The sequence below is a fragment of the Nothobranchius furzeri genome, chromosome 4, assembly GCF_043380555.1.
Source record: "Nothobranchius furzeri strain GRZ-AD chromosome 4, NfurGRZ-RIMD1, whole genome shotgun sequence".
In the NCBI taxonomy this organism is placed as follows: Eukaryota; Metazoa; Chordata; class Actinopteri; order Cyprinodontiformes; family Nothobranchiidae; genus Nothobranchius; species Nothobranchius furzeri.
In genome coordinates, this window is record NC_091744.1 from 71,498,557 (window position 1) to 71,522,412 (window position 23,856).

Consider the following 23,856-nt stretch of genomic DNA (forward strand, 5'->3'; position numbering starts at 1 on the left):
ATTACTTATCATTTACAACTACACATGGAAAATTCTGATCACTTCCACAATAATGTAGCGTTATGGATTTATGCTCTTTTATTGAAGAGAAACCATGCTACGTATTAATTCGGAATATTAATTTTAATAAATCAATAACCAAATGTTATATTGTTCAGAAGACTCAAAGGTTGTTTTCATCCATAAACTGCCGATAATATCTGAGTGTCTGTGTTTCAGTTCAATGAGGAAACCAGTTTGACGTTTAAAAGTTTTAATTCTTCAAATTAAACTAATGATTTTGAAATTGACAAAACAAAGAAATACAATCAACATTGATAACTTTGTGGGACAATCTTTTAACAGTTGATATGCTGTTAATGCTCAAATAGACCTTCTGTAGGTGAATGAAGATTGAGAGTGATATGATGTGATTATGGATGCGTGTGGGTGCCAAGTGTAGTGAGAATTGAACATGAGATGAGATGAATGCATGTGTGCATCTGATGTTGCTTCAGGAAGAAACAGGTGTCTGAGTGAAGTGATGGTTTGAATAAACTTAGGTTTAGTGGAAAAGATGCATCAAAACGCTATCTGTCGTGTTTTGCCTCACCGAAAATCGGACCCTCTGTTGGACCCGGGACGTCACCTTAGGATGTTTCATCCAGGTCACCTTGGCTGGCAAAGAAGACAAAGATGCGCTGCGACCCGGTCCAGAGTTGCCCCTCGGTACACGTTGATGGTAAAGCGTTTTGTCGACGCGCTTTCTTAAGTTAATTCACTCAGAAATCAAAAGACTCGGTAATGAGTCTGCGTTAGAAGTTGCGGTTCAGCTATTCTGCCTGGCGTGGCAGAAACAGCGCGAGAGAAGGGGGGAAGAACGAGCCAACAGGCTCTGCCCCCCTTTGGTTTTCAGGTCTGTTCTCTCTCGTTGTCCAACACGAACTGACTCAAAAAGACTGAAACTTACCAAAAACCTCTCTTCTCAAAGCAAAAACATGTGCGTCATCAAATGTGTCTGGATTTTACTGTGGGAAGGTGTGTGTGGATGTTTGTGTGCTTGAGTGTGAAGGTCAGTACCAAACATTCAACATTATCTACTTAAGTGTGGATTCATTAATCCATTATAATTACCCCAAAGCATAAGAACCATTCATTTGATTAAATACATTTATAATGAGCAAAATGATAATGGTTATTTTTAACATTAAAATCAAGAAAAAGAAGTTTAAACTTTATGTTTTGACTTGGTCTGGGTACAACTCATGTAAACACATCTTCTGGTAGACTGCAGGTGGTTGATGTTATGGTTTCCTCCCAGACTCGCTGGCGTTCAGGTCTTAATCTGTGGGTGAAAGTTCTCAGCGACCCAGCTTTGACACAGCTGAGTCCAACACCACCTTTGTGATAGAAAACCCATATTTCCTCACGTTACATACCCCCCCTTTTTGTGACGACATGGTGGTCAAGCACAGGCCACCTGCCGTTACAAACACAATAACGTGATGTACTCGTGAAGGTAGCCATCCCAGATGAAGGCAGGAACGATGAAGCGTCTCCACAGGTCTCGTGTAGAAGGGAGTCTATCCTGATCAGATGATTAAGGCCAAAACTGTTGCAATCATTGTAAAGTAATCCACTTAGGAAATCTTGAAAGCAGAGCTATTTCAATAGCAGTTAATTTCATCAGCAATAATGCAAAGGTATGCAAAGGATAAGCAGCTCGTGTGCCACACGGAGCTGGGCAGATGAAGTATTCCTCAGGCGTAGTCCAGGCGAAGTCCAGTGACGACCTCGACCCATCTCGAACCACGACCGAAGCCCCATGCGACAGAAAACCAGTTGAAGGATGGTGAAGACGGCCCCTCTGATGGGATGTAGTCCATACGAGCTCGGAGAAGGAGACAAAGTGAGACAGCCCACACGACAGATAGCATTTGATGCAAAACAAAGAAATCAATCAAAACCTATCTATGGGTGCCTCTGGGAAAATGTGGATGCCTTTTGTGAATTATCTAAAGAAGAAATGTTCTGCACCCTGATCTACATATCATGTAAAAACGTGATGCAGAGAAAACACAAATAAAAGAAAGTAAATCCTAACTGATATGTGAAACTCAGCAGGCTACACTAATTAAAGGCATGTATATATATAAAAAAAAAAAAATCATGAAAATGAAGGGCAAATTGGCTTGTGGCCCTTTAAGGGAAATAGCAACAAAATAAAATTAAATTTGTAATCAAATATAACCATGTTACACAAAGCACTAAGAAAAGATAGAGATGTAAATCAGTTCTAAAAATGTAACTCAGTAGGTTAGTAACCCCTAAAAATGTGAGTTAGTAACAGGACCCTGGCTGGAGGCAGGTAACCTGAAAAAAAAAACTCAAAGGATATCACATTTGTTAAAAATTCATCCCACAAACGAGAGAATTTGTAACGGTCCACCAGTCAGTGGAAAAGAATCCGGTCAGAATAGTCGGTCAGAATAGAGTTTTGAATCTGGTATTGCGGACCCACAGAGACACGAGTTTGGACGTATCTGTGGGAGCAGGCTCATAAGCGATTTGGTTATCAAACTGTTTGTATCTGGTGTTACGAACCCACAGGGAAACTTGTTTGAATTTACCTGAGGGTTCCGTTTGGAACTGGAGCGAAGATGATGGTTTAGCCGTTAGATCAGAACCTGATTTTACCTGCTCAAAGTTGTGTTGCAGCTTTACGGAGGCGACTTTGTTGTGATCAGAAATGGTAGTGAACTGGAAATGCGAAACCGATGCTCGCAAAGCGGGAGGAGGCTCCCCACCCCCCTTTTGTTTCTCAAACGTATGCCGTGTCTGTGAGACAGGAGAAGCATAACAAAGAACAGTTCTTAAGCTCTTAAAAGCTCTATTACCAAGAAGATGCACAGTGTCACCTGAATCGTGCTGAAAGAGTAGGTGTTCAGATGTCCAAAGACCTGGAGGTGTTGGACTTGGAGGTTCTGAAAAGGAGTGATCCAAGGATGGTTGTGTCACGGGTGTCAAAGCAAACCTAGCCATGTTTAGAATCAGATACAGACATGTCGCTAGCTTTAGGAACATGGTCTGTCCTGAAAACTGAAACCAAGAATACTTTATACCCAAGAATGATGGAGGTTCCCACACAGAATCAGAAAAACCCGGTTTAACCAGAGTATTTACAGACTGACTAGAACTCCGCCCCGTAGAAGGTGCAGCACCTAACTCCGGGTCGGAGGTCAATGTTGTCAGCTGAATTGGAGGAAGGTCAGTGTCGAGTTCTGCAATGACCCGTCCGCTCGGAGGAGGCGTTCCCCCGAACCGGTTGAAGTCCGCAACGGAAAACTCAGAGCCACTCAGCACCCCCCCTTTGTCAGGAGGGGCCCCGAGCAGAGCATCACTGCACGCACCTACACCTCCCGGGCCGGGTTGCCTTCCCGAGCCCGTGAGAGAGGTGTGCGCAGCAACCACCGAGCCACCTTTAATATCGCCACTGACCACAGGACTGCTGGAAACCGCAGGGTTTTCTGCGTCGTCGTGGTCACCTGTAAGAGAAATCACAGGAAAGAGAGCACAGAGGCCCGAGACTAAGTCACACCCCTGTGAAAGGAGAAAAGAATTGGCCACCGTATTAGCAGAGGTCACAAACTGAAAAGTGACAAGGTCATTCACATAAAGGTCAAGATGTCCGGGCACAAACCCCCCAAATGGCCTGGTAGCTCCGTCCGGAGACCACAAGCGTTTCACGGCGGCTGACGTTTCCATCACGCCCCGATAAAGAAGCTGGTTTGTGCATGAAGCGGACTGACGAGTAAAACGGACCTCTGACTGAAGCGGTGGATCACAGCCTGAAGATTGCACACCCATGCTGGAGAGATGTTCAGCCTTTAACATGGATGACAGAGGAGAAGCATTAGGAACCAAAGGGTTAAGCACAACCTGTTTGTCAGAGAGGTTAACCATAGGCTCAAGAGATTTATTCAGCTTAAAAGCAGCAGAGAAAGTGTTGTTTATTTCAAACCTTGATGTTGATGGTGGGTTTTTGACCCCCTGGAAGAAACAAAGGTAAAGAAAAAGCGTTATGACTGTAAACAGCATGCTGCTCGAATTCACGACATGAAGTGCAGACCAGAACCACCTCCGACCCAGTGCAGCTGGCACCGAACCGCAGCCACTAGTCCCCACTGTTCCCGACCGGCGGCACCCGCCTAAAACGGGCCCGTTCGGGCGGGCGGAGGGACCAGCGATGCTCGGCCGGTGAATTTCCTGCGTCTTGGCATGTTCTGGAAGCAGAACGTCAGAGAACCTTACATCAGGTGTAACAGTGCAAGAAAGATTTTGTCGTGTCTCGTCCATCTCCCATTAAGTTCAGAGCAACTCGCGTTTCTACCTTCTGAGCCGACGTAAAACTCCGGGCAGATTCCTTAATATGTCTCACACAACAAGGACTGACCGTAGCCTACTTAACTTCATGACACAGGGTAAAACAAGGAATTGTTGATAGAGAAATGAATACACACAACTTCACAAGATGGAAGAAAAAGGCATGGAACCGAGCAACGGAGGCTGTGAAAGCCGACCCGTTCACCGGTCCAAAATAAAAATAATAAAAAAAAAATAACAAACCCTACGCTGCCGTGTTGGTATCAGACGGACAAACGTAGCAAAATGTAGATTCTACACACCGTAGCGATTTACAAGAATCACCGCCAATGCGGGTTTTGTGAGGACACAGACTTAAATTTTCCCGATTAACAAGTAGGCATCTCGCTCCACTTTTAATACGGACTTTAAAAAAAACGTACTCAATCTGAATGCAGTAACGCGTAACGGCTGTGCCTCGCTTTACGACGTTTACCGAGCAGTCAAGCTCCGGCAGGTGTCACCGAGCATTCCGTTTAAAAAGCGCACGCAATCTGAATGCAGTAGAAACTTCTTTCACAATAGCTCGCCCACAGTGTCAACACACTGAGACGAAAGGTGTCCGAGAAGTTAGTCTCGGTTCTGAGGTTCGGAGAATTTAGTGATAATTTTAGGAACTGAGGATAAGCTGCACGGTAGCTCACCCAGCGATGATCAGAGCGGAAACGGAGCGTTCCGACCTGAGGTTAGATTGGAGACGCGGCGGCGCGTCAAAATGGACAGAATTTAGTCAAAAGCACAACTCACACGTTCGCTCCGAAGGCGAAGATGGGATAAATCAAAGTTAGGTCTGTAATTTGCGGTCAATTTGAGATCGGAGATCTTCCCGGCCAAGTTTCCACCAGGACGACGCCTCGCGGAAGAGTGACTTCAACGGAACAATTTCCGGTTAATTTCAAAATAAGACATCAAAGTGAAACACAAAGAAAAGCGTTATTTGTAGCTTTTAGATGTAAGAAATCAGACATATCGCAGATATAGAAGACTGGATACGCTCGCCATTAAATGTAGCGTTATGGATTTATGCTCTTTTATTGAAGAGAAACCATGCTACGTATTAATTCGGAATATTAATTTTAATAAATCAATAACCAAATGTTATATTGTTCAGAAGACTCAAAGGTTGTTTTCATCCATAAACTGCCGATAATATCTGAGTGTCTGTGTTTCAGTTCAATGAGGAAACCAGTTTGACGTTTAAAAGTTTTAATTCTTCAAATTAAACTAATGATTTTGAAATTGACAAAACAAAGAAATACAATCAACATTGATAACTTTGTGGGACAATCTTTTTAACAGTTGATATGCTGTTAATGCTCAAATAGACCTTCTGTAGGTGAATGAAGATTGAGAGTGATATGATGTGATTATGGATGCGTGTGGGTGCCAAGTGTAGTGAGAATTGAACATGAGATGAGATGAATGCATGTGTGCATCTGATGTTGCTTCAGGAAGAAACAGGTGTCTGAGTGAAGTGATGGTTTGAATAAACTTAGGTTTAGTGGAAAAGATGCATCAAAACGCTATCTGTCGTGTTTTGCCTCACCGAAAATCGGACCCTCTGTTGGACCCGGGACGTCACCTTAGGATGTTTCATCCAGGTCACCTTGGCTGGCAAAGAAGACAAAGATGCGCTGCGACCCGGTCCAGAGTTGCCCCTCGGTACACGTTGATGGTAAAGCGTTTTGTCGACGCGCTTTCTTAAGTTAATTCACTCAGAAATCAAAAGACTCGGTAATGAGTCTGCGTTAGAAGTTGCGGTTCAGCTATTCTGCCTGGCGTGGCAGAAACAGCGCGAGAGAAGGGGGGAAGAACGAGCCAACAGGCTCTGCCCCCCCTTTGGTTTTCAGGTCTGTTCTCTCTCGTTGTCCAACACGAACTGACTCAAAAAGACTGAAACTTACCAAAAACCTCTCTTCTCAAAGCAAAAACATGTGCGTCATCAAATGTGTCTGGATTTTACTGTGGGAAGGTGTGTGTGGATGTTTGTGTGCTTGAGTGTGAAGGTCAGTACCAAACATTCAACATTATCTACTTAAGTGTGGATTCATTAATCCATTATAATTACCCCAAAGCATAAGAACCATTCATTTGATTAAATACATTTATAATGAGCAAAATGATAATGGTTATTTTTAACATTAAAATCAAGAAAAAGAAGTTTAAACTTTATGTTTTGACTTGGTCTGGGTACAACTCATGTAAACACATCTTCTGGTAGACTGCAGGTGGTTGATGTTATGGTTTCCTCCCAGACTCGCTGGCGTTCAGGTCTTAATCTGTGGGTGAAAGTTCTCAGCGACCCAGCTTTGACACAGCTGAGTCCAACACCACCTTTGTGATAGAAAACCCATATTTCCTCACGTTACAATAAAAAGGCAAATCTGAAAAACAAGATAGCTTACAATATATTTTATGCCTCTTAATGTTCTAATATAGTACAGCTATGAATATTTTGTAGAGATTTTAAAAAAGGAAAAAAATAATGAAGTGTTTGTGTCACATTTGCTTTAAAACCTCAGCCAATAACAAGGCTCGGCAAGAAACCAATGAGAAGCAGCCGGCTGCCACCACTTAAACTTTAACACAAATTACCCGAGTCCCAAAAAGAAACACACCATTTGAAGTCACGGATGGCATAAGATGTTTGGACGTAGAAAATGGTGTTTAGCGCTTTCTCGTTTACTGTGGTAATGCAGTTTCCAGTATCACACTACTGGCTCATCTGCTAAAGAATAACAACAACATGGAAATCCTTGTAATGATTCATGTATTTTAAAATCAGAAGCAGTGCAGAGGTTGATCAAGATGACGTTTGCATGAACATCCATCCATCCATCCATCCGTTTTCATCCGCTTATCTGGAGTCGGGTTGCGGGGGCAGCAGCCTAAGTCGAGAGGCCCAGACTTCCCTCTCCAATGCTACTTGGGCCAGCTCTTCCGGGGAAAACCCAAGGCGTTCCCTGGCCAGGTGAGAGACATTGTCCCTCAAATGTGTCCTGGGTCTCCCTTTAGGCCTCCTACCGGTTGGACGTGCCCGGAAAACCAGGGAGGCGTCCAGGAGGCAGCCTGACCAGATGCCCGAGCCACCTCAACTGGCTCCTCTCGGTGTGGAGGAGCAGTAAATCTACCCCGAGCCCCTCCCGGATGACCGAGCTTCTCACCCTATCTCTAAAGGAGAGCACAGCCACTCTGTGGAGAAAACTCATTTTGGCCGCTTGTATCCGCGATCTCGTTCTTTCGGTCACTACCCAAAGCTCATGACCACAGGTGAGGGTAGGAACGTAGATCGACCGGTAAACCGAGAGCTTCTCTTTCTGACTAAGCTCTCTCATCACCACGACAGGCCGGTGCAACGCCCGCATCACTGCAGACGCAGCACTAATCCGCCTATCGATCTCGCGCTCCAGCTTTACCTCACTCGTGAAAAAGACCCCAAGATACTTAACCTCCTCCACTTGGGGCAGGACCTCATCCCTGACCCAGAGAAGGCATTCTACCTTTTTCCTGATCTAATTCAAATTTGCATGAACAACTAAAACAAATTTGAGATAAATTTTGATGTAAGACAAAAGTCAACTGTTTATCTTTAGCCTCAATGTAATTAGCCATTTATTTTTCCTAAAACATAGTCTATTTAGCCCCAAAAAGTCAGCTGTCCCTTCAAATTGATTTAGCATTTTCTTTACCCAATTTATTTTTTTTAATTTTAAATTAGGTCTGACAAATTCCATCAGTGATAGTGTTTTCTCCCCACAGTATTCCTTAGGAGGTTTGTCTGTATGTACAATAAAAAAAACAACCTAGTAAAGTTAGTTTTAACAAAGATCCTAATCCTGTTTTTTTGTTTTGTGCTACCTTTTAACAACATAAATGACACAAGAAGCTCCACTGTTTCCTGCCTGTAGCAACACAGAGGAAGGTCATGCTAACATCAGTCACAGAGAAATGTCCTTAAAGTACATTTCACACACCAGAGCTTGCCCTTATCTGATAGTAATCTAAGAATCAGTGCACCCAAAGTACCAGTGTTTGTTTTTCTTAGAAATGCATCAGGGTGGGAGGTCATCTTACTTATACGACACAGTAATGATGCAGACAAGAGGCTGAAACAGGATACCCTCGTAAACAGGCACGAGGTCTCACCCTTTTATATCACTTGCTTAAGAGGATACAGATGCAGCACTTGAATGTATTTCCAGGTTGGGATTTAACAAAAAAATGTCTCCAAAAACAATGAAAATTTCACTTTTGCAGGTATTTATTTGTCTGTTTTATTTGACTTGAACTTTACAAAAGGTTCATCACCTCCTACTTGGTTGCAGATTTTTAAGTCATCACCTACTGAAGATTATTTCTACAACTTTGTTCATAATTCATGACTGATTCATTTAATTCATCAAAGACCTTTTTTTTCCATGTATGTTAGTTTACTCAGTTTTCTATTCAGAAAAACACATTTGCAAGGATTTAGCTGATTTTCAGGAGGAATCCCACTGAAATATTTTGCTTTTAGTTGTGCAACGGATCAAAAAACCCACGGTTCGGATCGTATCACAGTTTTGAGTCATGGATCGGATCATTTTTCGGATCGGCAGAAAGAAAAGGACAAATAACTCTGCTCTCCATTTAGCACAGCATTTTTTATTTTTTATTTTTCGATTAACATGCTTATTAAATACAAACATTTAGCTCAAGATGCCTATCCAAGGCACAATTCTAAATAATTAAAAAAACAAATCAAAGTGCAGTATATGGCATGACAGTGGCACCATCTTTTAAACAGGCTGTTTATAAAAATAAGGCATGACATCTTCTTCCAATAAACCGGTTGTTCATAAAAAATAAGGCATGACATCTTCCTTTAAACCAGGAGAGTGGATGAAACAACTTAAAGTGCAAATAAGGCCTGGTACCTTCTTTTAAACCTGAACATTGAACAAACTAGCCCTTGTGCAGATCATCAAAAAAATCAAGAAGTAAAATAAATCAGATCTGAGCTTAGTTTCAAATTATTTTAGAAGAAAATAGGGGTGTCTACACAGTCTGGGGAGAGCATGGACCTTTTTGCAGTCACTATGTCTCCTGCTGCTGAGAAAACCCTCTCGCTAGGCAGTGAAGTAGCAGGCACAGCTAGATAGTGTTTTGCCATCATGGCAATGTGAGGGTATTTACCCTCATTGATTTTCCACCATTCCAGTGGATCACCATTCCTGGTAGGAAGTCACCTCCTCTTTGATGCAGGGCCAGATTAACACTTTGTTGTACCCTGGGCAACAATATTACAGGGCCCCATCATCACGACCCAAGGATCACCATAATATGGTCACATACAGAATATTTTACTGTAATATGCCTCAATACTTGGGGGGGGGGGGGTGTCATTTTGCCTTGGCCCCCAAAATGTCTTGAAACAGCCCTGGGTGTGTGACTGAATTTTGAAGGTGATCTGAATTGTATCAGATGTATAAATATGACCTGTGTAATTTATTGCTTTATACAGGTAAAAACGTGTAGTGGAGATAAATCTACCTACATTTTACTTTTCAACACTTTGTTTTGTTTTCGTTTTTATTTAACTATTTTCCTGTCCTGTCTGTCTCTCATCTTTCTGCATCTCCTCTTAATTCTCCAGAAAAACTGCTGCCTGGATTCTTACTTTTTCACCTCATCAGTTACTTTTGAGCAGATCAAAGGGATCTCTTGACCGTAAAGCGGAGTGCGCATTTCGATGCATCAGTGAGGTGAAATCACCGCAGCGCAGGTGATGAGCTCGCAGTGGCAGAGTGCTTCAGGCACAAATGAGAAAATAGAGAACATGTGCAGACATGAACGATCGTGTGCTAATTATAGTTTTTTGGTTGCGCCACTTTGAGAATAGACCGTGCGCTGGAAGCAGCTGCCTGGAGCGCTGCGCAACAACGATCAGCGCTGTGCCGCTCTCTGTGCTCTCTGCTCAAAGAGTCCATAAATGATGTAATATAGGTAGAAAACTTTTTCCCGGCTCCCCTGGATGTGTAGGATATACAGCTCCGCCATAATTCGATCCCTGCTCCTGGATGAAAAGCCGGACATTTTCATCATTACAAGAACCCCCAGTCCGGATGCCCCGGACAGAGAGTGAAAAGCGGACAGGTCCAGGGAAAAGAGGACGTACGGTCAACCTAGTTTAATATAAAGCTAGAGATTACAGATATTTTGCTCATGCCCTTGCTGCCCTGGGCCCTTTAGAGTTCATGGTTCCTGGGCAATTGCCCAGTTGCCCATATGGTTAATCCGGCCTTGCTTTGATGGTGTCTGTAACAGTCTTACTTGCATCCTTGTCTGTAAAGGTCTCACCCAAAACATCCTCCATGGTCGACTTTTTCTGGGGAGAAGATGTTTATGTTTATTTATGTTTGTTTATTTGGCAGACACTTTTATCCAAAGCGACTTACAATTTATAACCTATAGGGCATGGTGTGATGAGTCCTGCGTCGGTTAGCTCTTTAACACCACCCTGCAGAAAAAATGAAAGCAATAATTAGGCCCAAGCAGCGAAAGCGCTGCGAAGGCCTCTTGTTAATTTTCTTTTTCCATAAATTTGAAAAAAATTAAAAATATTTTTTCATGAAGTCATTATTTAAGGCAATTAAAATATTTTTTCTTTACCTGTTCAATGTCTTTAGTGCCCAGAGTATTCACAGTCTCACTGGTGACATCATTGTATGTCTTTTGGCATATGGCCGGGTCCAGGTGGGATAGAGACTTGAACCTGGGATCAGGTGCAGTAGATCTGTGAAGATATTCCTCCAGATTAGGGGGTGAAGTGTATCTGGGCTTTAAGTCTTCCCTGATGGCATTTTTAACATCCATCGTGATGGTACTGTCTTCCTCACTTGGAGCCATGGATCGTAGAATCCTTGTTTTCAGTGGCAGGATCATGGAAACAGATGGACCAGGTTCAGTGCTCATTAGTGTGGTAACCATTTTGAGGGGTTTGAGCACCTGGAGGACCTCCTCAGCCACTTTCACATCATCATCAGACAAAGTCACAATGTCTGACATTTTTCTTCAGGGTCTTGTCTGTTAGTGTAGAGTACACAGCTGCTTGCTGCTCAAAATAATGCTCCAACATGTCAAAAGCAGAGTTCCACCTTGTTGTGACATCATGTATGAGCTTATGAGTAGGCAGCTGTAGCACTTTCTGCTTGGTCTTTAACACACATGCAGCTGTTGTGCTTCTGTGAAAATAGGAAACCACCTTCCTGATCCTCCCAAGGAGACGGTCCATCTTATTCAGCATGATTCCCTTCTGGGTTGCTAAATTTATTGTATGTGCAAAGCACCCCATTTGTGGGCCCAGTCCTGCCTCATTTACTGCCTTTGTCTGTCTTTTTCAGCATTATCTGTTGTGGCTGGGATATTTGTATTGGGCCTTTCCAGCTTCCACTCTGCCATTTCTTCGGTGAGTACCAGCGCCAGATTTGAGCTTGTGTGGCTCTCACACAGGGGGCGTGTTTGCTGCACAGGGCTCCTCATCTCCCACTCCGCTGTAATGTAGTGAGCGGTCACCGTGACATAGCTTTCCGTTGCTCTGGAGGTCCACCCGTCTGTGGTGAGTGCAATAGAAGATGCCTGGGACAGTTCAGCAACTACTTTAGCCTTTTCCTGCTTGTACAGACTTGGTACGACTTTCTCACTGAAGTGGGTGTGCGACAGAACGTCGTAACATGGCTCAAGCACTTTCAGCATAAGTTTAAAGCCTTTGCTTTGTGCCACGGAGTATGGCCTCATGTCTGCAGTAATAAACACACCGATAGCATTTGTTATCGCTTTAGCTCGGTCGGACTGTGCGGATAAAGGCTGTTTAAATGTTGCGGTGATGAGTGGTTGTTGAGGAGCGCCAGCATTTGTCTTGGATCCTTTCACTGACATGCCAGGGTGATGTCGCTTTAAATGGGTAGCCATGCTCGACGTATTTCCATTGTCATATGCTTTCTCGTGCCACAAAGCCTACATACCGTGATTGTTTTTTCCACCACCCTTCTTCCATCATTATTGTAGGTTACAGGAAAGCCAAAATGCTCCCACACTTGCGACTTAAACGATACAGGTGGTTTTTCAAGCTCCTCTCCTCCTCCACTTGCCATGACAACTGCTGCACGTTTCCTCATTTGCATTAAACACGCCGCGCCTCAATGCTCCGTGAACACACCTCTTTATTTTCGTTGACCAATCGGCGGAGCATGTGCATGCCGAGCCGTAGAGAGCGATCCGTACGGATCACGGATCATTGATGATCCGTTGCAGCCCTACTTTTGACCTTTTTGCACAACGTTTCATTATGGACAAATCCTCCATCTATTTTGCTCTGCTTCAGGTCAGGTGGCAGGGGCAGCAGCCTGAGCAGGGAGGCACAGACTTCCCTCTCCCCGGCCACTTGAGCCAGCTCCTCTGGGGAAATCGCAAGGTGTTCACTGACCAGCTGAAAAGCATTGTCCCTCCAGTGTCTTCAAGAATCTAAAGAAGTCCAGTTGCCTTCATTTGAACCCTTTTGGATTACAGTGACCTGAAGGCCTGAGTACCTTCACCAGCCTCGTGCTCCATCTTTCCTTCACTCGTGAACAAGATCCTGTGATACTTAAACTCTTCCACTTAAAGCCAGCTCTTGTCCTTGACCCAGAGAAGGCATTCTACCCTTTTCCGACTCAAGACCATGGTCTCAGATTTAGAGTAGCTGATGAAGCCAAAACAATCACATCATTCCCCCCACTGCTCACAAGCTCTTGTCTTGTCTGCCTGTACACTGCGCTTCTCTGCATTTGTTCTGGAAACTGGAAATTATTAAACATGGATCTGGTCAGTTGGTCTCTCAACGGGATTGACACAATTTTTTCAACGATGAGAATGGGAGAAGGGGCTCCCCGATGCCCCTCTGGGACAGAGCCAGCTGGGTATATCATGGACTCCTGGAAACAGTGGAACTTGATCTGCTTCTCTCAACTGTCTGTAGAGGATTCGGAAGATGTTTGGATATTCGCCGTTTTGGTGTCGGCATTCCTGCTGTTTGGCCTGAGCGGTTACCTGGCATACTGGAAAATTAACAAGCTTTCGAGGAATATTGGCTCAATCCCGGAGCTCAGGAATGGAATGCATCGCACTGTGAACTCACAAACTCATGTAATTGTTGAGATGAGTCGTAAGCTTGGACTGAGATTCAGGCTCTGGCACAGAAGGTGGATTTGATCAAGGAGAGAGTTGACGGATCAGCATAGATCAGAATAGATTAATAACACCATTATTGGACCTGGATGGGTTGAAGACCAACAGAACTTTAAGGCTGAGAGGAAATTATCCCTGTCTGTACCCAAAACAATTCTTGTTATCTGAATCTGGTGCCCTTGGAGCCTGTGAGGCTGAAGTGAAAACTCCCCCCTCAGAAGAAATGTGGAATGCTGCCATCGCTATGGAAATCCTTTCTCCCTATCCCAGCCTGGGCGGGACTGTGACCGGTGAAGGCCGTGGAACCGTATCTGGGACTCAATGTGCTCTCTAACCCATTATCTCCCTCATCTGTCCAAATGGAGGTGGTGAGCGCAGCTCTGCGGTTGCACACTCTGAAGTGAGGAGAGTCCCAAAACCCTCCATCCCCACCTAGTGGACACTTATGTTGTGTATCGTCTGAAGTCTGTGTGCATATCTGTCTGAGGTGTTTTTTGTGCATAGCAAAGCTATCCTCTCAGTCGGGGGTAACTCTGAAATGCACCCCCCCCCCCCCCCCCCCCCCCGACTCTATCCTCATATAAATCCTCTTGATCTATAACGGTAGTGTGACTCACGTTGCGAATGACCACAGTCACCAATTATTTTCATGTGTCTATGTATGTATGTCTGATCTTGGAATTGTGTGTACTGAAACATCTGAATTTCCCTCTGGGATTGATAAAGTATTTTTGAATTTGAATTGAATTGAAATGTAGCTCAAAATGTCTTGTTACACTTCAGTGACAACATGACTTAATTAGATCTCAGGATTTTTCAATCTCAGTTAACCCTCATTTTATGTGCAGATCGGATTTCAACTTCTTCTCAAGTTGTCATACTTTCTGACTCTAAAATTAAATTGGATTGTTTCCAGATGAGTTTCAAACACCTGTTTTCACTTTATTGGTTTATTTCAAAAGGAATATTGCAAAACTATTGAAAAAAAATTGAAGTGCTCCAGACATAATGAATACTCAAGGGAATGCTGTTTGGAATTTGCCACCAATGGATGCAGCTCAGGTAGGCACACGTTTGACTTTTCTATTAAGATCCCGGTTCTATTGATTTTGGCATGCTATCCGGAACAATGACTGATGCACAAAACAGTCATTTGAACTTTAAAATCAGGTAATCTTCTTTTCATCACCCAGTTTTGAAGAACACCAACACAATGCGTGGGTTCTCAAGAAGCAGCACTTCCTTTATTTAAAAACAACTAACTCAGAAACTGTTGGACTCACTTCAGAGTGTTTTTTTTTGGATTTGTGCCACCAACGGCAGGAAGTGACATGAAATGGATGATGCATCTACAGCATGACCCGTGGCTGAATCTGCCAGCGTCAGCTTGTTATTACTGAACCTCAGTAGAGTTCAATAACATGATTGTTTTGGTCATTTAGCACTCATTTACGTAGACTTGTATCAGGAAAGGCTATTTCTGGTACAGAAATGCAACTCAGTGACACGCTTCAACACTCCCAGCAACCTCTGGGTCACCATGCTCCCAAGGCAATCAACCCGAGTCTGAATAAACTTTACTTGATCTGGCAACACACTTAAATGTTACCATTTTAATTGGCACATTTTGTTTCTTTTTTTAATTTTCTAACCACAAGGAGTACTCTTCCTGTAAGCAGCGACAAAAAGGTCACTGCAGGGTCACCTAAGTCCCTCTGATGATTTGCCATTTAATGTTGACATCCTGTAACACAAAAACCATCAGTGATGGCTGCCCGAGTGAGAACATGGAGGATTTTACATGACCATTTCCTGTATGTGACGTTTGTTCTTCTTCAGGTTTTGCATGCTTAATGAGAAAAACAGGAATCATTTCAAACAATGAAAATCACAGAAAAGAATCATAAATTTGCTTTAGGCATGGTCGGACAATCTGCCACCTGTTTCTATACAGACCACCGCTCGTGCTGTCAACAACATCAACTCGATGGAATCTTGAAGTGTATTTGCAAATGCTGAGTGAAAGAATTACTGCTTAATGCTGGAAAGAACACTAAACACACACTTGGCGTGTATCAGCAGGAAATGCTGCAGTCTTTTCCAAACCTATTAACATGACCACACACTTTTCTGTTCTCTTCACCTATTTTATTCTTTCCTCTCTTTCCCTGGTCTATTGTGTGCATATGTCTGTGGTTTGTGGAAGCAGTATGAGAAAACCGTTGTCTGAAAACAAAGCCTTCCAAACTACAGTACTTAGTCCTGAGTAGGGAAGTCAGCTGGTGCCTGACTCTAACTAATCCTGCACAGGTCACAAGTCCATCACAGGCCACATGTAGACCCTCATTCATAGATTCACTCACATCCATTGACAATTTAGATTAATCCAACATGCATGTTTTGGTCTAAGGGTTGATACCAGGCTGCCTGGAGAAAAGCCATACATGCATGAAGAGATCATGCTAACTCCTAACTTGACCTCTGGTTTTTAGAGTTGTGAGTTTTGGGTCAGAGTTTGATTTTCTTTGTTTTCAGGTTTTTTTTTTTCAATTCACATTTGATTTACTATCATCTTTTGCATTCACAGATTCTTTGGCACACCTGCTAGTAACCTAGTTATCCCTTTCCCAGCATCCTTTTTTATTCTTTTATGGTCTCCTTGGGGAAATGTTTTGTCTGCATTTGACCCACCCTTACATTAGTAAGGAACAGTGGGCTGCAAATTGTGTTCAGCATATTGGCCAAGGATGATTTGTTAAGTGGCTTACCAGGACTGGGGACTGGGGATCGGGTCAGGGGTAAACCAGGTATAAAGTCAAGACTCTATAACAATACTTGAGTTTTATGATTGAAACTGTAGATTTAGGGTAAGTCTGTGAGATATGTGACTATAAGTTTTAGAAGTTTTTTTTTTTAAATTATTAGAATAATTAGAAATGTGCTGGTGGTGCAGTGGTTAGAGCTGTTGCCTTGCTGCAAGAAGGTCCTGGGTTCGCTTCCCGGCCTGGGATCTTTCTGCATGGAGTTTGCATATTCTCCCTGTGCATGCGTGGGTTCTCTCCGGGTACTCCGGCTTCCTCCCACAGTCCAAAAACATAACTGTTAGGTTAATTGATATGTCTAACTTGTCCTTATGTGTGAGTGTGTGTGTGCATGATTGTTTGTCCTGTGTGTCTCTGTGTTGCCCTGCGATGGACTGGCTCTCTGTCCAGGGGACAAACAGGTTCAGAAAATGGATGGATGGATGGATAGAAATGTGCTTTTATTTGGGTGAGTGAGTGAGTGAGTGAGTGAGTGAGAAAAAGAGGAAGTGAGTGAGTGAGTGAGTGAGTGAGTGAGTGAGTGAGTGAGTGAGTGAGTGAGTGAGTGAGTGAGTGAGTGAGTGAGTGAGTGAGTGAGTGAGTGAGTGAGTGAGTGAGCGAGCGAGTGAAATGTACTAAATCATTAGCCTAGTGAACTAGACCAAATTCTTGCTTTGCAAAGTTTGTCTAGGAACGCTCCACTGGAACCTCTGAGCCCCAACAGCATTCAGGCTGGCCAATCACAGCTCTCTAGAAGGGTTTCAAACACATAAAGAGCTGTGATTTGTCCATAATGGTGGGCCAATCATAGTGCTCTATCTGCTTAGTGAACAAATCACAGAGCTTTATCTGCTTTGTGGGCCAATCAGGGCACTCTATATGCCTGGTGAGTGGGATGATGCAACAGAGTGAAACAAGAGTATGTCACATTCATTGTCCAGTGGAATGCAGAGATCATTTGAAAGACAACGGTAGAACCCGCCCCACAACCGAGAGCGTCATTGGAGCGTTGCCAGACTAAATAATACATTTATTTAGTCTGGCTTGCCAGGCTGCTAAATAATCAGTTTAATGCAAGAATGCATTTTGTGAACTTTGCTTTGCAAATCTCAATGGATGTTGGTCACACTGAATGCAACCACAAACTCTATTAACCTTTTATTGCACTTGGACTAAAACCATGGATAGGCAGGCATGCTTTTGTTTTCTAAGAAAAAGTTGTTTTTCTCTCTAGTTCCTCTTTTTCAAAACAGCTAATTTTACAGACTTTTTTCAGCTTTCGGTTGATGTCATGTCTATTTATTTTTAGCATGCTTTGTTAAGCATGTTAGCTTACATTTGTGCTTAAAAGTAAACATGAAATGAGTTGTTACTTCTCTTTTTCATCTAGAATGTGTTTGCATTCAAAAGTCCAGCACAAAAACAACCGAGTTGTTGATTTAAGTTATATTAGTTCTTCAGAATCATCAGAAAGATTTTTCACACCAGTACAGCGTACATTTTAGGACATCCTCAGGCGTCAGGTATCAGTTGTCAGTTCTCAGGTGTCAGGTCTCAGGTTTCATTTCTCAGGTGTCAGGTCTCAGTTGTCAGTTATCAGTTCTCATGTCTCAGTTGCCAGTTCTCAGTTGCCAGTTCTCAGGTGTCAGTTCTCAGGTGTTAGGGATCAGGTCTCAGTTGTCAGTTGTCAGGTATCAGTTCTCAGGTATCAGTTCTCAGGTGTCAGGTCTCAGGTTTCATTTCTCAGTTGTCAGGTCTCAGGTCTCAGTTGTCAGGTGTCAGACTTCAGACCATGGGAAAAAGCCTCCGGTTTCAGGAAAAACTGCTTCAGGACAAATTTTGTCAAACCACAAGGTTCGTGATGTCTGACAACTGGTGGGGGTTGCTTTATAGGCGCAGGCGGTTTGGACCGGAGGGTTGCACAGGGTAAAGGGGCAGCGAGCTATGGGCGCACGGAGTTGGGTAGGCTCAGCGTGTCTCCGGCGCTTTCAGACAATGTCCCAGGGCGTCGGAGGAGCACGCCAGGCCTCTCCATGTCCCACACCTTGCAAGTCCCCATACCCCGGTCCCGCGGGCCATCCACAGCCCAGTCACCACGGCACTGACAAGTCACCACTGAGAACTGACAACTAAGAACTGACCACTGAGAACTGACAACTAAGAACTGACCACTGAGAACTGACACCTGAGAACTGACACCTGAGAACTGACAACTGAGGCATGAGAACTGACAATTGAGACTTGACACCTGAAAACTGAGACCTGACACCATACAACTGAGACCTGAGGATGTTTCCTGAAGCAGTTTTTTCCTGAAACCTGATGCTTTGCCCCCCATGATCTGAAGTATGACACCTGAGACCTAACACCTGAGGATGTCCTAAAATGTACGCCATACACCAGAACTAAAAAGAAGAGTCGGGATTAACCAAGAAACCACCGGATAACGCCCACCTCTGAACACCCGTTGCTTTCTTCTATGATTATTCTGACTGAATTGAAGTTTAAAGAGGTCCTTCACTCATATTTGTAATGCACTTGCAATAGTCTCTAGTAGGAATGACTGCCTTGTAAGTCGGGAAAAATGTGAATATATATGTTAATATATGTTGCCCTGTGATGGACTGGCTCTCTGTCCAGGGTGTACCCCGCCTGGTTGCCCATTAACCGCTGGAGATAGGCACCCCACGCCCCCCACCCCCACCCACCTCCCCCGCGACCCTACATGGGCAAAGCGGGTTCAGACAATGGATGGATGGATGGATGGATGGATGGATGGTAATGTCTATGCATATGTTAATAAAAGGTGTCAAATTCTTTGGAAAGAGACTGTGAGGAAAAAGGTTAATCTGGTTGTTGTTGTAGGCACTTGAGGCTACTTTTCCATGAGCCTCTGCAAAGAAGAGCAGAGTGGTAGCAAGTGGTGCCAAAAGACCTACAACACAATTATGCACAAGTGTTTAAATGTTCAACTTCCCGGTGTGAATTTGTGGCAAGTTATTCAGGTGGGCTCTGAATCCATTTTGGTGCTATGTTCACTGTCAGCATGTTAAATACATGAGTGAGCCCTGACGCAGATACACATGGGATGAAACGTAGCTCGAACTATTATCCACCACCTTCATTCCCCAGTGTACCTCTGGTTCTGTGTGAATCACACCAGTGCAAATTACTAGTGAGAAGCTGAGAAGACAAACTGACTGTTTGCAGATGTGTAATAAATAAAGGAATGCAGCATTTATGCACAATTTTAAGACCTATTTTAACATTTTTGCTTTTGTGTTTAGTTTCCTGCGTCGAACGTGCAGAGGTTGATTTCTTGTATCAATAAAAGTTAAAGGCTTTAGGAGCTGTTTCAGGGGACTGACACCAATCACATATGTTTCAACAGTTTTAAGGTTTTATTTACTGGGGAAAGGTTTGTTTTTGAGGGAATTAGGGATGCTCATTATGTCTTAAACTTTTAAGTATCTGACAACTGCACAAAAAATAATAATTCCTTTGCAATAAAGACATAAACATGTAAACACAACCTAGTTATGTATTTTCTAGTTTATATTAGAGCTGTGTTCTTTAGCAAGACTGTCATTTACTGTCAAAGGGACAACACAATAGGTGAATGCAGGGTGTTGATGTGTTTTTCTGACACTTTTTGCTAAAGGATGTGTTATTTAAATAGTTGTGCTTTGTGTGAATATACAAACTCACCAGGCCATTTTGTTCATGGATTGTTTAAGGGTTTGGTCGCAAATGTTCACATCAACACCCATAAACAAAGGAGGAGGGGCAGACAAAAGGCAGAAAGAGGACTGCTCTCTGTGAACTGAGTGTGTTTCACTCTATTAGAAAATATTTAGTACATTAAGGCCTAATAGGAAGTGTATTAATCAAGCATGTGTGTTTGAAAGTTGCTGATAAGGAGGCTTCAGGATATTCATTGTTCATTTAACGCACGTTATTCACTTATGATGAAGGAGAAATTACCTTTTCTTGTTAAACCTAAAAGTAAAACAAACAGAAAACGCAGCAGTTTTTTTCCACAGATGTAAGAACTAAAGGAGTGACTTAAAACCAAAGTGAGTCATCAGAGAGAGAGAGAGAGAGAGAGAGAGAGAGAGAGAGAGAGAGAGAGAGAGAGAGAGAGAGAGAGAGAGAGAGAGAGAGAGAGAGCGAGAGAGAAGCAATTGGAGGGTGCATATAGACTTACATATATGTTGTGCATTTATGTAAAAATATTTAAATTAAAAGGTGGATGATCTTGCTCTTGCTTGGGTTTGTGTGTCATGGTGTCCAAAAAAGACAACCTTGGTAAAAACAAAACAAATCGTTCTCGAGCGCAGCCATCGCTGCAGCTCACTGCTCCCCTCCATGGGGATGGGTCAAATGCGGAGATGAATTTCACCAATGTGTGATGATGATTATGGGACTTTAACTTTAAATCAAGAGGTTTGCCTTCCGGCTCGGCTCTTTCTTCACCATGTCAGACCGGTACAATGCCTTCATCACTGCAGACGAAACACCAATCCCCCATCGATCTCACACTCTGTCACTCGTGAACAAGACCCTGAGATACTTAAACTCCTCCACTTGAGACAGGACCTTCCTTGACCCAGAGAAGGCATTCTACCCTTTTCCGATTCAAGACCATGGTCTCAGATTTAGAGGAGCTGATTCTCATCCCAGTCGCTTCTCATTCGGCTGCGAACCGCTCCAGTGAAAGCTGGAGATCATTGTCTGATGAAGCCTAAAGTACCACATCATCCACAAAATGCAGAGACCCAATCCTCAGGCCACCAAAACAGATCCCCCGCAACACCTTGGCTGCTCGTAGAAATCCTGTCTATAAAAGTTATGAACAGAATCGGTGACAAAGGGCAGCCTTGGCGGAGTCGACTTACTGCCGGCAATGTGGACCAAGCTCTGACACCGGTCATACAGGGCCCGAACAGCCCATATCAAAGGGCCTGGTACCCCATACTCCCGGAGTAGCCCCCACAGGGCCCCCCCGGGGACACGGTCGAACACCTTCTCCAAATCCACAAAGCACATGTAGATTGGTTGGGCAAACTCCCATGCACCCTCCAAAATCCTCCTAAGGGTATAGAGTTGGTCCAGTGTTCCACGGCCAGGATGAAAACCACATTGCTCCTCCTGAATTCGAGGTTCGACAATCCGATGGACCCTCCTCTCCAGAACCCCTGAATAAACCTTACCAGGGAGGCTCAGAGGTGTGATCCCCTGTAGTAGGAACACAATCTGCGGCCCCATTTTTTAAATAGGGGGACCGCAGACAATGGTTGCTTTCTGTCCGAAATATGGAATTGACGGAGATTAATAAACAAATGCAAGAGAATCACTTTAATGATATGTTTTGCTTTTTTTTCACCTTCACAATATATTTATAGCTATGTTAGAACATTGTTAAAAGACATGCAGAACATGTTTTAAGCTAATTGGTTTTCCAAATTTGCTATTGCACCTTTAAAGGTTCTGGTGTGCAGATCAATAAAACAGTGATGCTTCCTGGCAACAGCAGCAGAGTTCAGTGATGATTCCTAAGAAAATGTCCGTCTCACAGACTGTGGTTTTCCGGAAGGTTTATTTTATTATATTATGAGTTAAGGGAAGAGGCTGACACGTTTTCTCAAACGCCTAATTAGTCCAAGCAAGGAACATTCCTCAAATTCATTATTTTAGTAGCAGTTAGTAGAACCGAGCTTTAATGTGTGTGTCAGTGTAATCAGGGTACCAGGAAACCGTGCTTGAATGCATTAAATATTCGTTAACAAGTTATTTTTTCCAATTAATCACTCATAATTAACACATTAAATTTCCACCCCTAGTTTAGACCTTAACTTAGAAATTTGTAAGAAAATAAAATAAGTGATAAGCAGAAATGACAAAGAAGCCCAACATTTTTTCCCCCCACATGTTTTAAACTATGCTTTTACAGGCAGATTGTGTGGTCACACAGTTTGTTTGTGTTGCTCGTAAATGTCAGCGGGCCTCCATTACAAGCAGAGGCATTAGCCACCATGCACTGACAACAGGAAGTGTGTGTTTGTTTAAAGGAGGATCACTTGACACAGTATCTGTGTTCACAGGGCCTATCCAGCCGCTTCATCATTTACCACACACACACACACACACACACACACACACACACACACACACACACACACACACACACACACACACACACACACACACACACACACACACACACACACACACACACACACACACACACACACACACACACACACACACACACACACACACACATCGACACAAGCCTTTAAAAGCTTCCTCTAAGTTGATGAAAGAAGATGAGCCAATGCACGTTATCAGTTTCAAACAGTTTTAATTCATTTTCACCCCTGCTGGACTCCATTCCTGCATCCTATAAGCTCCCCATTGTCAAATTTACAAAATCATACTATGTATAACGTCTGGAAGAGAGGCCATTCAAGTTCATAAAGAAGTTAAGCAATTTTTCTGCAGGATGAAATTTGCACACATGCAAATTGTCCTACTCCCACTTTTATTGAAAAGTATAATCCCTCAACACTAATGTGCACAACGGTCCCAAACAAATAAGCAGGAAGTCTGTTAATACTAGACACATTCCACAAATATGCATGCAAATGCACCATCCGCTACTGCACTGTTTTTGTTCTGCACTTCCCTCTCGCACAGAAAATCCATTGTCCCCGTTTTCTCCCTCTGCATGAACGTACCCGCTTCTTCTTCGCTCTCCATATCACTACCCAGCTTTCGTTGAACTTCCTCCCGTCATTACCAAATAAGAAGTTTCTGGCAATAACCAGCAGCAGATGTTAGGAGTCTCCAATGGTGACAGCGCTTGCATGAAGGCAAGGTGGTGGGCTTCTGGGTTTCTCTAATTTCCATCTTCCAGAAGAAGCCTTCCAGACAAATAGAAAACACCCAGTGGTTTTTCATTGGTGGAGTAATGAGATTGTGGTGATGAGGAGTTTCTTGTCACAAACTCAAACTGGTGAAGGTCATGTCATCATCTGCAGCTTGTTAGGTGCGAGCGGGTGTCTGTGATTGTATGTTTGTGGATGCTCCTGAGCAAGAGTCAGCGTGTGTTTTGGATGGCTTAAAGGGGAAAGGAGGAAAAAAGAGTTGAAAGAATAAATAAATTAAATCTTGTGGTTTGCTTCAGTGAAAGTCTCTGACTCCTTGCTGAATCTTTATTATAAACGAACAGCAGGAATCCACCAGACTCACCAAAACCAGACACAAGACAAAAATGAAGTCTACCTCCTTCTACATATTATCCACCTATCCGTCCACATGCTGTAAATGTATTTTAAACATATGCATGAAATCCTCGCATTTACAGTAAATCAATGGATTTTATAACAAACCTGACATGTAATCTATTTGATGCTCTGAGTTGTTGCTGAAGGACTGTGGTGATGCT